At 36.6% G+C, this 16,425-nt stretch overlaps 1 protein-coding gene and 1 long non-coding RNA gene across 2 annotated transcripts in view; one reads left to right on the forward strand and one right to left on the reverse strand.

Annotated features, from left to right (window-relative positions):
- GALNTL6 (polypeptide N-acetylgalactosaminyltransferase like 6) overlaps window positions 1–16,425 on the forward strand; it is a 1,429,734-nt gene that overhangs the window by 643,926 nt on the left and 769,383 nt on the right. The gene's annotated exons all lie outside the window — the stretch shown is intronic.
- LOC145537905 (uncharacterized) lies at window positions 889–2,379 on the reverse strand. Its single transcript, XR_014076482.1, has 2 exons — window positions 1,923–2,379; window positions 889–1,641 (listed from the first exon to the last, which is right to left on the reverse strand). It is a non-coding gene; the product is annotated as an uncharacterized LOC145537905 (long non-coding RNA).

Below are 16,425 nucleotides of genomic sequence, written 5' to 3' on the forward strand. Positions count from 1 at the left end.
CTAAGGTATTACCAAAAGAAAAAAGGAAAAACTATCCCTTTAGTTCACACATTTTAAAAAATACCGCTTTATACTTTTGTTTTTCTTAAACAATTACTGCTTCTTATGCTCCTATTTCACCATTTAAATTCAATTTGGTGACAGATTCACAATGTATGACAGACTGCTTAGAACGAGTTAATGATGTACCTCCTAACACATGTGCTGTGGCTGAATTCTAGAAATGGCTGATCAAAACATTCTTTGTTGTCTAGATTTTATTATCCCTTGCTAGTTAAATTTGCTTTAGCAAAATAAAGGTTACTATGTGCTTTAACCAGGAAAAAATAGCATGAAGTATTTTTAGGGACTGCAGTCTAATATCTTGAAAGTTTATTTTGCTAACTTTGTAATATCCTGATTTCTAAATAATGGTTTTAACATACTCTCAGATGTTCATGTGAAATGCAGTGCAACTGTAGACTTTTTAGATGTTAGTAACCAGAACAAAAGCAGTATTATTTAGGGAAAAGAATAAATATAACTAATTACGACTTGAAGACTTGAAATGTAATACTTTGTTCAAGTGGGAGGCATAAAGCCGAAAAGGTAATTAGCAGTGTTGAATTATTACAGAGAAGTGGGAAATGCAAAAAGATCTTACATTGAGGCTCCTAAGAGCTCTGATTATAAACAGTGTATGCAAACCAAAAATCCTGGCCATCTTAAACAAGTATAAATTAAAACCTAAAATACACAGAATAAGGTAAAATATTTTACTAGCAAAATAAAGAGGAAGAGTGGTTAACTGTATCACAAGTCAATATTTCTTAAACATTTCAAACCCATTAAATTATTATGCATGTTATTTTAAAATATGTAACTTACAGACTAGGTTAAAAAGAACCATCACAGTCCTCAAATTTTAATGCATTCAATGTTGATGTGGCTTTGGACAACTGTGGAGTGGTTGACACATGATCATGATGGGAATAATTTCTGACAAACGTAATTTCCAAATACTTACTCTCAAACTACCCTTGATATGTTAGTTCTGCATTGCCAACCCTGAGAAAAAGTCAAAAAGACTTAGTCCTGAGTCATCAAGTGGTGCATACATTACTAGGTAGATGAAATATGCAATGTTTCCAGAAACTTACCAGCAAAGTCTCAAAGCAACTTAAATGAACTCCCTTGCCAATTGATTTTCAATGTTGATCAAAAGAACATACTAATGGCAAAAATTAACACTGTTGTTATTGTTCAGTCACTACGTCATGTCTGACTCTTTGCCACTCCATGCACTGCAGCAAGCCAGGCTTCCCTGTCCTTCACTATCTCCTGGAGCTTGTTCAAACTCATGTTCTTTGAGTTGGTGATTTCTAAACTTTTCATCCTTTGCCACCCCCTTCTCCTCCTGCCCTCAGTCTTTCCCAGTATCAGAGTCTTTTCCAATGAGTCAGCTCTTTACATCGGTGGCCAAAGTATTGGAGCTTCAGCTTCAGCATCAGTCCTTCCCATGAGTATCCAGGACTGATTTCTTTTAAGATTGACTGGTTTGATTTGCTTGCTGTCCAAGAGACTCTCAAGAGTCTTCTCCAGCACCACAGTTCAAAAGCATCATTTCTTCGGCACTCAGCTTTCTTTATGATCCATATATGTCTACTGAAAAAAACCATAGCTTTGATTAACATTAATCAACAGATATTTTATCTTAAAGAATTAAAACACTTTTTTTCATAAAGAACTTTGTATCAGAATTTCACTGGCTATTTCAGTCATGCTATGAAGACAATTCAATAATTTAAAATATCCAGAACTTCAGATCCTCAATTTCTCTTAGGGAAGAGGTAGAGTAGAAACAAACGTCCTTAGAAATATTCAGTTATTAAAGGAAGAAAACGTTGCTCCAGCTGAAAGGTTTTTTGGGGACAGAAACTTACCTTGATAATGAAGGGATTTCTGTGAAACACCTGTGTCTCCAGCTCTTATAGGAACAAAATTACATGCTGAAAAGAGCTGTGGCTCTAGTGCCAGATTGTGTGGATTTGAATCTCTGCTGCTGGCTTATTGGCTTCGGGAAAACACATACAATTCTTTCTATTTCTGTTTACTCTTGTATCAAATGAGGATAAGTATTTGTGCCACAATCTCAGAAGAGGCAATATGATGATTTTGTCATAGAACATGTGAAGTATCTGGTCTCTAAGAGAAAAATCTTGAGAAGAGTAACAGGAGAAGCACTTCTAAGAGCTGGATGACGCCATTCCTCCAAGTATCAGTCCCTCAGTTCTCAGAGACAGCTCATCCTCATCCTTCTGATTGACCTCTCAGGCTTCCCTGGGACCCAGGCATTGTTATTGCCGGGACAAGTTTTCCCTTAAACAAAATAGGTACCTGTGAGCTTCTAACAACCTGAGCAGCAGATGAGTAACGTCACTTCTACTTTCAAAGATCATTATTGTTCATTAAAGATACACTGAATGATGAAATATAGTGTCTTCTGAAGAGAAATCCTGCTTTATCTTAAATGAAAATATTTGACAGGCAAAAGTCCTTACATGGCTGTATGTAATGCCAAAATATTTGGGTGGTACAAAGGTGATCTATGGATTAATAGATTAATAGATAAATAAGATTTCTCCATGATAACCCCATCAGTGACCCTGCTGTAGTCAGCGAAGTGTGATGATTGCCTGACTGATTTGATTTTATTTACTCTCATAGGGTATTTGATTTTCACTCCTGGGATGTCCTTAGTTATTCTGTTTATTTACTAATGCCAATTTATTCAGGTCTCTGCTGAGAACTCAAAAAATTAAGAGAACTTTATATTATCTTTACACTTCAATTTCTACTATAGGTGTAAATTCAGTGTCCCACATGGTAGGTATAAAAAATTTGGTAAGTAAGTATACTTTATTCTAGTTTTTTTCATTATGAAATCTTTTCAGTAGACAAACTACACATAAAAATTCAGTGAAAAATAGAGTCAGATTTAGGAGGTGAAGGTTGTTGGTTGGTCATGGTTACTACAATAAAAATCAATATACAGGTTATCTGATTTTCAGAAGTCTATAAAGATGTCTAAATTTTGGTGCTTCTCCTTGCCACAATTTTATATTAGCTCCATAATTTAGTTACCGTTTTAAAAAAATCCTGTACTTTTTCTTTTTGTTGAAAATTATTTTCAAGCAGTTTAATGAAAGTGAATTATAACTATGAAAATTGTTGTTTTTTTTTATTCACATAGGATAATGTGAGAGTCATGGCATTTATGGGGCTTCCCAGGTGTTGCTGGTGGTAAAGAACCCACCTGCCAGTACAGGAGACATAAGAGATGTGGTTTCGATCTCTGGATCGGGAAGATCCCCTGGAGGAGGGCATGGCAACCCACTCCAGTATTCTTGCCTGGAGAATTCCATGGGCAGAGAAGCCCAGTGGGCTACAGTCCATGGGGTCACAAAGAGTTGGATACGATTGAAGCAACTTAGCAGCAGAAGCAGTATATCTTTTATATGTCATAAATGCATGGGTTCCCAACTTTTTTCATGACCAGTAAACCCAGAGAATACCTGTGGCCTCCAATAGTTTTTATGATACCTCAAATTAAGTAACGCTTTTCTGAAAACAAGAGATAATTCCTACCCAGTCCCCAAACCCAGTGGCTTTTCTCCTTTCTTAAGATTAATTCTCAATAAAACTACTCACCTGAATAATTGTGTTTTTGAAACCTTTGACTCTGGCTCAACAAAACTGTAGTCCCAACATCTAGGAAGTGTGAGGATTTTCAGTGGGAATACATTGTTGTGAGTTGAATGAAAAAATAGAAAGTATTCACAGAATTGCACTAATGCTGCTTTATTTTTAATTCTAATTAAAAAATTTAATCTTGAGCCTTTTATTTAATGCAGTAGTTAAGATGTAATTCAGTCCATTTTGTCCACTTACTTTCTGAATTAGTAACAAAAGATTCTTCATTTGGAAGTTAAAAGTGTGCTTTATTAATTTAAAAATAATAACATGTAAATTAACATTTAAAAATAATAAATCTTTCAACATCATATTTTAAGGCTATTTTTTTTCTGCCATGATACTTACTATATAATTACTAACAGTTGAAGTAAGAAAACTTTGGTAAGCATAAAGTTGTAACATTTGAGATGGAATTAACAAATGATGAGAGTGTTGTTGTTCAATTGCTAAGTTGTGTTCAACTCTTTGCAACCCCATAAACAGAAGCAAGCCAGGTTCCTCTGTTCTCCACTATTTCTTGGAGTTTGCCCAGATTCATATCAATTGAGTTAGTGATGCTATCTAACCATCTCATCCTCTGCCGTCCCTCTTCTCTCACCTTCAGTCTTTCCCAGCATCATGCTCTTTTCCATCAGATGGCCAAAGTATTGGAGCTTCAGCTTCAGTGTCAGTCCTTCCAATGAATATTCAGGACTGATTTCCTTTAGGATTGACTGGTTTGATCTCACTGTAGTCCAAAGGACTCTCAAGAAGGGAATGTACATAGATGTATATAAGTGTTCCTGTGAGAGAGATTCTATAGATGTGTGATCATTAAAAAATATTGCATTTCATAAATTTGGTATAGTTAATATAAACTCTTCAGAAGTCTTCCTATTTACATGTTGCCCTAGTTCACTTGGGCTGCTGTAACAAACATACCATAAACTGGGTGGCTTATCAACAGTAGAAATTCATTTCTCACAGTTCTTTTGGTGGAAGTCTGAGATGAGAGTGCCAGCATGACCAGAATTAATATTTATTGAAAGTAATTAGTCAGTATCAGCTTAAGAAGGGATTCTGAAGACTGGTGGGAAAGTGAGCTGTCAAATAATGAGATTTCAGGAGTGCTAATCTTTTATGAATAAAATGAATAAATATTTAAGTGGCATTTGTGGAAGAAATGGCAGATGAGGCATTGATTGTGATCCCATTCACATGTGGGGGAGTGTTACTAGGTTTGATATATTAGAGCCTGGCACTGTCCTCTCCAGATGAGATTAGCCTTTAGTTATCTGTTTATTACTTGAATTGTGTTTTGGTATAAAGCAAGAAACTGAAGGTAGGAAGGCAAAGAGATTGTATTCCTTGCTGTGATCAAGTAAATAATTTAAGTGTTTTCTATGATAGTGATAATTGGAAACAACTGGAAATTCCAAAAACAAGGGATGGGTACATCAATTGAAAAAATGTATTCAATCCATAAAGAATAATTTTCTAGGACTATCTTCAATGGCATAGAAATATAGTAATGTTAATTTGTGTTCCTTGATTTCATAAATGTTTTTGATGGACTTTTATCATTGCCCTGCCAACTTTTCTTCTTCTTCTTCTGTTTGTTTTTGCATACGAATGAACTGAATTGAGCTATTTAGAAACTAAATACTGAAAGTCTTTCCAGGTGGCACTAGTGGGAAAAGAACCTGCTTGCCAATGCAGGAGACATAAGAGATGTGAGTTCGACCCCTGGGTTGGGAAGATCCCCTGGAGGAGGGCATCACAACCCACTCCAGTATTCTTACCTGGAGAATCCCATGGAAGAGGATCCTGGCATACAGTCCATATGGGTCCATACATATGGCATACAGTAGCAAAGAGTCAGACATGACTGAAGTGACTTTGCACACAGCACACAAATACTGAAAAGATGGTAATATTCCATCTATTCAAAGTAATCAGTTCTAAAATTAGCAAAAGAAAATCCAGTTTTTTAATTGTCTCATGATGATTTCCTCCATGCTTTTTTGAAAAATCATATATAAATTAAGAAATATATATATATATAAAATGTGTTATATATATATGTATGTATATTTACATACAAACACACACACATATATATAGCCACTACCTTTTGAATGCCTTGAACATACGTTTAAATCTGCCTGCTGAGTAGCAGATAATGTGAAGTAGGTATTTTTTTCTATGTGGAGGTAACATAGAATAATTACTTATATTATCACAAATTAAACAAGTGAATTGTATTAATGATATAATTACACATGTATAATATATATACACATATACATATATAGATATTTAAATATCTGTATATGTATATATAATTATTTATTGTATATGTGTATATATGCATACACATGTATAGAAATATCAATACATATTTATTTTACATAAATTTATATGTATATATACATAAAGAAGGGGCTTACCTCATAGCTCAGTTGGTAAAGAATCTGCCTGCAATACATGAGACCTGGGTTTGATTCCTGGGTCAGGAAGATCCCCTGGAGAAGGAAATGGCAACTCACTCCAGTATTCTTGCCTAGAGAATCCCCATGGACAGAGGAGCCTGGCAGGCTACAGTCCATGAGGTCACAAGAGTCAGACACGACTTAGTGACTAAACCACCACCACCATACATAAATAATAAATATATATTGTTTCTGTATATACATATAGGCATATATATGCATATATAGATATACATGCATAGTATGTATATATACATATACAAAATGTATATATATACAAATATATGTATAGATTGTATATATATGCAATAAATTATTGTTCATGTATATATACATGTATAGGTATTTTATTAATATAATTCATAAATACAATTCACACATATATATAAAGAAGTATACAAGTATATATATTGTGAAAAGTTAATAGCTCTTAACTCTGTCAAAGGATTACATAGGTTTTTATTTCTGGCTATTTTCCCCAAATTTCTGTTTTAATCCATACATTTTTACTGAGGAAAAATTGCAAGTGCACAGGGAAAAGAGGGAACATCATGATTTGTGTGATGTGTGCTTTTAGTACAAGTTGAATCTTCATTAATGGGACTCCATCATCTGGGATTTTATTTTCTTCTCTCAATTTCATAAATTTTCCAGAAGCCAGTGGGTAGTGTACACTCATATTAGCAACTTAGAGACCCAATAAATCAATTTCAGAACCCCATACTACATCCAAAAATGTATGTATTTAAATAAATAAATACATGTATTTAAATATAAACATCTTTCTTATAAATTGTTAAATATTATATGTGATCTGTTTCTACTTTGAGTAGAAGTGGTCCCAGGTATGTCTCCCCACTGTAGCCATATGCTATTGCTACTTACTATATAGAAAAGTTAAACTTTTAATTAAATCTATGAATTTCTCATCACTAGTAAAATAGCCTAGACCATAGTTGAAAAGTCAAGGCTTGGTACTTAAATGAAGGCATATTTTATTCAACTTGATTTTAAAAAGAATTCTTATTCTAAATCTACTATTTATAGTAAATTTTGTTCACCTTGACCAAGAATGCTTTAAATCTTCACATAGATATTTAAGGACTTCCCTGGTAATTTTTTGGGTGTTAGTTCTAAAAGGTCTTGTAGGTCTTCATAGAACTGTTCAATTTCAGCTTCTTCAGCATTACTGGTCAGGGTATACACTTGGATTACCGTGATATTGAATGGTTTCACTTGGAAATGAACAGAGATTATCCTGTCGTTTTTAAGATTGCATCCAAGTACTGCATTTTGGACTCTTTTGTTGACTATAATGGCTACTGCATTTCTTCTAAGGGATTCTTGCCCACAGTAGTAGATATAATGGTCATCTAAGTTAAAATCACCCATTCCAGTCCATTTTATTTCGCTGATTCCTAAAATGTCAACGTTCACTCTTGCCATCTCCTGTTTAATCACTTTCAATTTGCCTTGATTCGTGGATCTAACATTCCAGTTTCCTATGCAATATTGCTCTTTACAGCATCAGACCTTGCTTCCATCACCAGTCTCATCCACAACTGGTTGTTGTTTTCTCTTTGACTCCGTCTCTTCATTCTTTCTGGAGTTATTTCTACACTGATCTCAAGTAGCATATTTGGCATCCACCTACCTGGGGAGTTCATCTTTCAGTGTCCCACCTTTTTGCCTTTTCATACTGTTCATGGGGTTCTCAAGGCAAGAATACTGAAGTGGTTTGCCATTCCCTTCTCCAGTGGACCACAGTTTGTCAGAACTCTCCACCATGACCCATCTGTCTTGGGTGGCCCTACCCTGCATGACTCATAGTTTCATTGAGTTAAACAAGGCTGTGGCCCATGTGATTAGATTGGTTAGTTTTCTGTGATTGCAGTTTTCAGTCTGTCTGCCCTCTGATGGAGAAGGATAAGAGGCTCATGGAAGCTTCTTGATGGGAGAGACTGAGGGGGAACTGGGTCTTGTTCTGATGGGCGGGGATATGCTCAGTAAAACTTTAATCCAATTTTCCACTGATGGGTGGAACTGTTTTCCCTCCCTGCTATTTACCTGGAGCCAAACTATGGTGGAGGTAGTGAAGATAATGATGACCTCCTTCAAAAGATCCCATGCATGTACTGCTAAACTCAGTGCCCCCAACCCTGCAGCAGGCCACCACCAACCAATGCCTCCACTGGAGACTCCTGGACACTCATAGGCAAGTCTAGGTCAGTCTCTTGTGGGGTCACTGTTCCTTTCTCCTGGGTCCTAGTGCACAAGGTTCTGTTTGTGCGCTCCAAGAGTCTATTTCCCAGTCCTGTGTGAGTTCTGGCAGCTCTATGGTGGGGTTTCTGGCGACCTCCTGCATTGATCATTGAGGAAGGCTTTCTTATCTCTCCTTGCTATTCTTTGGAACTCTGCATCCAGATGGTTATATCTTTCCTCTTCTCCTTTGCCTTTTACTTCTCTTCTTTTCTCAGCTATTTGTAAGACCTCCTCAGACAACCATTTTGCCTTTTGCATTTCTTCTTCTTGGGGATGTTTTTTATCACCGCCTCTATACAATGTTGCAAACATATACATTACCATATGTAAAATAGATAGTCCCTGAGAATTTGTTGTATGATACAGTCAGCTCAAATCTGGTACTCTGTGACAACCTAAATGGGTGGGATGGGGAGGTGGGAGGTTCTAGACAGAGGGGGCATATGTGTACTTCTGGCTAATTCATGTTGTTGTATGGCAGAAACCAATACAACATTCCAAAGCAATTATCCTATTTAAAAAAAAATTTAAATTAAAAAAGGAAATTATACTATATATTGATTTTAATCTTTAAGCTAATTTTCATTCCAAAAACTGAAGAAACAAAACTAAGTTTAATATTCTATACTGTGTTTAGAATCTACTGTTCAAGGCATTGACTTTGCAATGGCCATTTCTCCAGAAGCTACACCACATTCTGTTTTATTCTCCTGAAGCATGTTTCTCAGTATATAAAATTTCAGTGCAAATGATTCTGAATTAGAAAAAGAGAGCTAATTTCTCTTTTGTACTTTCTGGCCTTTTTGAAAATAACTTTGAAGTCAGTTTTATTTTTCCTTGTCTCTTTATAAAATTATGACCTGGTTAATGAAGTATATACATTCTTTTAACACAGTTTGACATATAAACTGTGCTTCATGCAAGTTGTTTTACTACATTTATGGCTGGACTAAATTATAGTGTGGGTATGAAGCATAGCCCTAGAAACAGACCCACAGAAATAGACATGATGATATATAGTTAGAATTTTTACTTAGTTGTGAAGGTAAATTATGGTGAAGCACTTTTAAGCTATTGAATATTAGCAGTATACTTTCCCTGGCATCTGGGGAAATGGAAAAGAGATTAATTCTTATTATAGACAGGGGACCACCCTCCCCAAAGAAAGAATTTCCAAACATCAAAATCTCTGTTCACTATACTTCGTATCTGTATTAATAAAAATCTTATCCATGATATTTTTACTTCAAATAAATTTTTTTTCCATAAAATATGCCATTTCATTGCCATCTGTGGATCTGCAGAAAGAATCACTTTTTTTCTCCCCTCTATTTAAGGAGTCTCAGGCTTTGTTCTGTGATGTTTGCCTGGCTTAATACAATGAACTTAATTCTGTGATCTTACCCCTGTGATTACTAAAATGATTTCCCCTTATATTCTAGAAATTGCATCTATGTCCATTGGGTAGTCTCCTTGCTCACTACAGAATGATTTATAAACCTGTCATTTTAAAAGATAACACGGGAAATCTCTCCATGAGGTCAACGGCAAGGATACCTTTCAGTAACATAATTTCCACTATCAAAATACAATCAAAGCATAATTTAAAATCCAAAGCAGATAGCTGCCTTTGTTGGGAAGTAGAGACTACAATTTTTGAAGACAAATATCCCATTTATCCAAATATTACTGAACTTCTTCAGTAAAACAGAGATAAGAAGGATTTCAACAAGACAGTTCTTTTTTAATTATATAAAAAAGATTTCTTGACTAACCTGATGAAAAGAAAAATCACTCCTCTGTGGCATTATAAGAATACAAATTAACATAAAATCTTTCACAAAGCAGGAGGAACACATTTACTAACACTGAGCTACTTGGCCATTCGATTGCTCTGATGATATTTCAATAAACAGCTTTAAGTTTGTAATTTTTATTTTGAAGAGTATTGCACATTTTCATTCCTTTTATACAAATTATTAGAAGATGTTGACTAATCATTGTTGCTGATCCTCTTCTTAAATGCAGAAGTTGAGGGAAGAGAGGAATAAACTTAAAGATATGATTTTTAGTAGGTAAAAAAAATGAATAACCTCAAGTTAGCAGATCTTAGAAAATATGTCTGATCATTATAATTCAAACTTTAGCCTAATTCTACAACATTAAAGCTCATACAATTGCTCTTTTGGAATTAACTGTCTAGGGTCTAATTGTACAAACGATCTTCACTGTTGTTTTTTAGTTGCCAAGTAACTTCCGACTCCTTTGGGACCCCATGAACTCTAACCTGCCAGGCTCCTCTGTCCATGGGACTCTCCAGGCAGGAATGCTGGAGTGGGTCACCATTTCCTTCTCCATGGGATCTTCCCGACCCAGGGATCAGACCCAGGTATCTGGCATGGCAGGTGGATTCTTTCTTTACCACTGGAAGAATGAGCCACCAGGGAAGCCAAAAGAATCTTCACTAGTCATTGTCGTACAATAATTTGTAACAAGGAATGAGACACTGCAACCCTCTTCAAAATAAAGATGATAAAGCTTGTGTCTGTAAGGTTCACAGGCACGGCATTGTTCATTTCACAGCGTCCAATCAGAGAACCATCTCAGAGTCAACTTAGTGGTGGGCTTATGATCAGACTGGGCCTCCAAATTTCCTCCTCACCTCAATGTCGAGGGCATCAGAAGCCAAGAGAATGGGGCCTCCCATCCCAGCTCAACTACCCTCTGATTCTGAAACTTTGGTGGGGGGCCATGTCAACCATTAATCTTATCTCATGCTTTGGGCATGAGGAACCATCCAGGAAGTGGCGAGAAGAGAGCACAGATGTATTTGGTCACTTGTATCATGAATAAAACTTACTGAATACATTTAAGGAGTTTTAAATCTTTCTTGAACTGCTTCACCAAATAGCATTTCAAAATAGAATAGTTTCATACTTGAAAAAGATATAGATCTCTTTTCCTAACTTTCACTAAAAGTATCATAAAACTGCTAGATTTCATGAAACTACAGTAAAACTAAATATTATCAAGGTGTATAATACACACCACACCATCCCTTAAAGTAGATAAAAACATAACTAACTAATTAATGGGCATACACACACACACACACACACACACACACACATACACACACACACACTCCGATAGAATACATACTCTACATTGGATTTCTAAGGCAATGGCACAAATTTCATTTATTGATTTTTTCATTAACTGTTGCTGATACTCTTCTTTAAATGGCAATTATTGGGAAAATAGAAATGAAGTGATGTCTTTCAATTAATTATGACAAAAACATAATTAAGGGGTGTGCATGCACACACACACACTTTGAAGAGTTACATTCATTGATAGAAAAAGGACTCTACATTGGATTTCTGAAGCAATGGCCCTTGGAATGGGAATTAACTCTACTGTAGAAGACTCTATTAAAAAAAGTGTAATCAAGAAATCATCTTTCATTTATTGATTTATTCATTAACTGTTGCTAAAACTCTTCTTTAAATGGCAAATATTGGGAAAGTAGAAATGAAGTGATGTCTTTCATTTAAAAAAGTATAAACAGTGGAGATGTACTCACCAAACCTTATTGACTCATTGACAATAATTATCTTGATACATTATCTTTTCGAGAATTAACTAGTTTAGATAGTTATTGTATATAGTTTTGTATACTTATATTTTCTCCTTATATATTTTCATTGTATGGTTCATTTACAGTGTTATTAATTCCTATTATACAGCAAAGTGATTAAATTATACATATATACATATACATATGTATATACACATACATATACACAACATACACACATTCTTTTGGGCTTCCCTGGTAGCTCAGCTGGTAAAGAATCCACCTGCAATGCAGGAGACCCCAGTTCGAACACTGGGTCGGGAAGATCCCCTGGAGAAGGGGTAGGTTCAGTATTCTTGGGCTTCCATGGTGGCTCAGATGGTAAAGTGGGCATGGCAACCCACTCCAGTATTCTTGCCTGGTGAATTCCCATGGACAGAGGAGCCTGGTGGGCTACAGTCCATGAGGTCACAAAGAATCAGACACGACTGAGTGCAGCACACACTTACATTCTTTTTAAATATTCTTTCCATTATTGTTTATTGTAGGATATTACTTTTTATTGAAGTATAGTTTCATTACAATGTTGCATCAATTTCTGCTATACAACAAAGTGAAACAGCTATCACTTCATTTCAGTTCAGTCACTCATTCATGCCGGACTCTTTGCAACCCAATGGACTGAAGCATGCCAGGATTCCCTGTCCATCACCAACTCACAGAGCTTGCTCAGACTCATGTCCATTGAGTTGGTGATGCCATCCAACCATCTCATCCTCCGTCGTCCCCTTCTCCTCCTGCCCTCAATCTTTCCCAGCGTCAGGGTCTTTTCAAATGAGTCAGTTCTTCACATCAGGTGGCCAAAGTATTAGAGTTTCAGCTTCAACATCAGTCCTTCCAAGGAATACCCAGGACTGATCTCCTTTAGGATGGGCTGGTTGGATCTCCTTGCTGACCAAGGGGCTCTCAAGAGTCTTCTCCATCACCACAGTTGAAAAGCATTAATTCATCAGCACTCAGCTTTCTTTATAGTCCAACCCTCACATCCATACATGTCTACTGGAAAAACCATACCTTTGAATATATAGACTTTTGTCGGCAAAGTAATGTCTCTGCTGTTTAATATGCTGTCTAGGTTGGTCATAGCTTTTTCACTAAGGAGAAAGTGTCTTTTAATTTCATGGCTGCAAAAAACCGATACAGTATACTAACGCATACATATGGAATTTAGAAAGATGGTAACAATGACCCTATATGCAAGACAGCAAGAGACACAGATATATAGAACAGTCTTTTGGACTCTGTGGGAGAAGGCGAGGGTGGGATGATTTGAGGGAATAGCATTGAAACATGTATATTATCATATGTGAAATAGATCGCCAGCCCAGGTTTGATGCATGAGACAGGGTGCTCAGGGCTGGTGCACTGGGATGACTCTGAGGGATGGGATGGGGAGGGAGGTGGGAGAGAGGTTCAGGATGGGGAACACATGTACATCCATGGCTGATTCATGTCAATGTATGGCAAAAACCACTACAATATTGTAAAGTAATTAGCCTCCAATTAAAATTAATTAATTAATTAAATATAAATAAATAAAAAAATATACAAAGCCAAAAAAAAAATTTCATGGCTGCAGTCACCATCTGCAGTGATTTTGGAGCCTAAGAATATAAAGTCTGTCACAGTTTACATTGTTTCCCCATTTATTTGACATGAAGTGGTGGGACCAGATTCCAGGATCTCCATTTTTTGAATGTTGAGTTTTAAGCCAGCTTTTCACTCTCCTCTATCACTTTCATCAAGAGGCTCTTTAGTTCCTCTTCAATTTCTGCCATAGGGTGGTATCAACCGCATATCTGAGGTTATTGATATTTCTCCCTGTGATCTTTATTCCAGCTTTACTTCAACCAGCCTGGCATTTCATCTGATGTACTCTGCATAGAAGTTAAATAAGCAGGGTGACAATATAAAGCCTTCACATACTCCTTCACCAATTTGGGATCTGTCCATTGTTCCATGTCTGGTTCAAACTGTTTCTTCTTGACCTACATACAGATTTCTTGGGAGGCAGGTAAGGTGGTGTGGTATTCCCATCTCTTGAAGAATTTTCCACAGTTTGCTGTCATCCATAAAGTCAAAGGCTTTGGTGTAGTCAGTAAAGCAGAAGTAGAGGTTTCTTCTAGAACTCTCTTGCACTTTCAATAATCCAACAGATGTTGGCAATTTGATCTCTGGTTCCTCCACCTTTTCTAAGTCCAGCTTGAACATCTGGAAGTTCACGGTTCACATATGGTTGAAGCCTCACCTGGAGAATTTTGAGCATTTCGTTGCTAGGGTGTGAGATGAGCGCAACTTTGTGCAGTAGTTTGAACATTCTTTGACATTGCCTTTCTTTGGGATTGAAATGAAGACTGACCTTTTCCAGTCTGTGGCCACTGCTGAGTTTTCCAAATTTGCTGGCATATTGAGTGCAGCACTTTCACAGCATCATCTTTTAGGATTTGAAATACCTCAGCTGGAATTCCATCACCTCCACTAGCTTTGTTCGTAGTGATGCTTCCTAAGGCCCCCTTAACTTCCCATTCCAGGATATCTGGCTCTAAGTGAGCGATCACAACATTGTGGTTATTTGAGTCATGAAGATCTTTTTGTACAGTTTTTGTACAAATCTTTTTGTATTCTTGCCACCTCTTCTTAATATCTTCTGCTTCTGTTAGGTCTGTACCATTTCTGTCCTTTATTATGCACATCTTTGCATGAAATGGGCACATGAATCAGCTATATGAATATATATATCCTCTCCCTCTTGAGCCTCCCTCCCACCCCACTCCACTGTATTTTTATTTACTAAATATGTCAACCTTCTCTAAAACTCTTAATACTTCCCTCTCCAATGATTACCACAACTAATGAGTACAGTAGAAACCCAGTGAGAAAATGGTACTAACAGGAGCCATTATAACAGCTGAGTTGTATCAACACTTGGAGATGAAATTTGCAACTCACTCCACTGTTCTTGTCTCGAAAATCCCATGGACAGAGAAGCCTGCCAGGCTACAGTGCATGGGGTTGCAAATAGCCAGACACAACTGAGGGACTGAGCACATCAACAATAAATATCTCCAGTTAAGAACTACACAACTGGATGGATAATACTTACTCTGCTTTCACCCAGTTTAAATCTTACTTCTCATGTGCTCTGGATAGGAAATAATTTTGTTTCAAAAGAAAAGTTTCATTCCATCCTGTTGTGTTTTCAGTTTCTGATTTCTATCATAAGAGCCTTCAATGGCCAAGGCTTGAACTTAATCTGAAATATTCTGAACACCAATCTTGGGTTTCCTCTTTAATTATAAAAATTGTGACCATTATGTAGCCAACCTCACATTTACAGATATAACCAGGGCTCTAATTAGGCTTACTTTCAAGTGTTAAGAGAAGCAACAGGCCTACAATTGCCCAGGCACTAATAGTACATAATATAGCCAATTGCAAATAGCACTCTAATTTGTTGATTTGAAGTAAGGTGTAATTATATTGCTTCATTTGCTGAGCAAATCATATGAGAATTTCTCTAAATCAGCCTGATTGTGTAATGAAGAGCTAATTACAAACAGCAGTGTTCTTGCAGTAAATTTATTGTAAGTGCAAATGCTGGGTTGGCGCCATTGTAACAATGGCTCATTAGGACATTAACAAAAGCAACTGTGGAAAAGTGCCCAAAACCAGGCTTCTGGTCGCTCTGTTTCAGAAGGCTGCAGTGATTACATCCTTCAATATGTAATTACTAAGAAAATGGTGTTTGATTTCGATTTGGGCAAATTTTGAGAAAGAACTCAAAGACATTTTTAGAGCAAAGCAAAATGGTTTGGAAAGCCTTGTTAGGCTTCATTATACCAGGTGTGCCCTGGAAACCTCATTTGACAAGGGGCCCTGTTAGATGCTAAGCCTTACAGGACAACTGAATTCTGACATTCAGTATCCAAATGGAATCTCTGACTTTAGAAATAGAGAATGAGAAAGGGGGGAAATATATGTGTATGTGTACATATACATACACACACACACACACATATATATATACAAATACATATATATATATATATATACATACATATATATTTTTCTGGAGGCAGGCATGGCAACCCACTCCAGTATTCTCACCTGGAGAATCGCCATGGACAGAGGAGCCTGGCAGGATACAGCCCATGGGGTCATAGAGTCAGACACAACTGAGCGACTAAGCACACTCACATATGTGCTCAGTCCGTCAGTCGTGTCTGACTGTTTTGCGACTTCATGGACTGTAGCTCACCAGGCTCCTCTGTCCATGGGGATTTCCCAGGGAAGAAAACTGGAGTGGGTTGCCATTTC

Source organism: Giraffa tippelskirchi, chromosome 1 (genome assembly GCF_054371585.1).
Source record: "Giraffa tippelskirchi isolate mGirTip1 chromosome 1, T2T-mGirTip1v1.2.pri, whole genome shotgun sequence".
Lineage (NCBI taxonomy): Eukaryota > Metazoa > Chordata > Mammalia > Artiodactyla > Giraffidae > Giraffa > Giraffa tippelskirchi.